The 1,946-nt window shown below is 16.8% G+C and overlaps 1 pseudogene; it reads left to right on the top strand.

Annotated features, from left to right (window-relative positions):
- The window catches only part of LOC127748437 (protein DETOXIFICATION 14-like), a 12,920-nt pseudogene that overhangs the window by 8,201 nt on the left and 2,773 nt on the right, over positions 1-1,946 (top strand).

Here is a 1,946-nt window from a genome sequence, read left to right as displayed (position 1 = left end):
AAATTTTAAAAAGTTTAACGTAAATTTGAATAAACTATAAAAAAAACAAAACCAAAAAAAAAAAGAATGTGGATAAAAGAAAAGAATGTGAATAAATCACTACTCTTCTTGGATCTTCAAGAAAAGATATAGTTATGGTGGACTTACCATCAACATCACTAACATATGTTAATAGAATTAATTCTAAATTTTTGTTAGCTGTTAAATTTAATTTAAAAATATCTATATTTAATTAAAAATTATATCTAATTAAAAAATATTTATATTTATATAAAAAAATTTCTATGAAATAATATATTGACAATATGAAACTTACATTTTAATTTAAAAAATTATCTAAAAAAATTTGATAAATATTTAATAATTAAATCAAAAACTAAATTTTTTATACTTAAAATAATAGATATTAAAAATTATAATATTTCATAAATATTGAATATATATTTTTTTTAAAAATTAATTAGGAAACTAACAAATCATAAAATAATACCAAATTAATAATTAGATATATTCAATTTCTTAAAATGATATGGAAAAATATAATTACTTAGAATTTAATTTGAAAGATTAAAATTTCAAAAATTGTAAATGGTAAAAATTTTTTATTAGTCCACACCAATACTTGAAAAAATATGTTAATATTTTTCTGTAAATGAAAATCAAAATAAAACCAATAACACATAAAATAATATTAAAAAGGTAAATTAATTATTATAATGATTAAGATGATGAATTTTATTTATAGATACTAATCTTTCATACGGTTTTTTCTTGCAAAATGAGAATTATATTCAAAATCAAAAATTTTTAAAGTTTCTCTATACTCATTTATAGAAGCAGTAATATTTCTCAGATTTTTTTTTATATTAAATTTTCTCAGACTTTTACTTTATAAGATAGTATTTATCCTTTAACGAGTGTGAATTTATTAGTTAAGTTTTAAAATTCTTTTCATAATTTAACAAATATTTAATCAAAATTTTAGGCCATCTTTTTATAAGTGTTCATCACTTATTTACCTACCTGGATCTTTTATGGTCCATTAACATTAAAAAAAAAAGAAAAAAATAAAAATATATCAAAGTATCGAAAACTACTATATAATATATTTTTTTAGCTAAGGTCAAAATGAAATTTTGAATAAGACCTACTAACAAAGCAGCAACCTATATCAAAGAGGACAGGCTAATGCTGCGCTTCATTGTGACCGGCACTCCCTAAAATTTTGCTTAAATATTTGTTAAATTATGAAAAGAATTTTAAAACTTAACTAATAAATTCACATTCGTTAAAGGATAAATACTATCTTATAAAGTAAAAGTTTGAGAAAATTTAATATAAAAAAAATCTGAGAAATATTACTGCTTCTATAAATGAGTATAGAAAAATCTTAAAATTTTTTGATTTTGAATATAATTCTCATTTTGCAAGAAAAAACTGTATGAAAGATTAGTATCTATAAATAAAATTCATTATCTTAATCATTATAATAATTAATTTACCTTTTTAATATTATTTTATGTGTTATTGGTTTTATTTTGATTTTCTTTTACAGAAAAATATTAAGATATTTTTTTAAGTATTGGTGTGGGCTAATAAAATTTTTTTACCATTTATAATTTTTGAAATTTTAATCTTTCAAATTAAATTCTAAGAATTATATTTTTCCATATCATTTTAAGAAATTGAATATATCTAATTATTAATTTGGTATTATTTTATGGTTTATTAGTTTCCTAATTAATTTTTTTAAAAAATATTTTTCAATATTCATGAAATATTATAATTTTTAATATCTATTATTTTAACTATAAAAAATTTAGTTTTTGATTTAATTATTAAATATTTATCAAATTTTTTTAGATATTTTTTAAATTAAAATGTAAGTTTCATATTGTCAATATATTATTTTATAGAAAATTTTTTATATAAATATAAATATTTTT

Source organism: Arachis duranensis, chromosome 6 (assembly GCF_000817695.3).
Source record: "Arachis duranensis cultivar V14167 chromosome 6, aradu.V14167.gnm2.J7QH, whole genome shotgun sequence".
Taxonomy (NCBI): Eukaryota; Viridiplantae; Streptophyta; class Magnoliopsida; order Fabales; family Fabaceae; genus Arachis; species Arachis duranensis.
The sequence above is the reverse complement of the archived record's forward strand: the minus strand, read 5'-3'. Positions and strand labels throughout refer to the sequence as shown.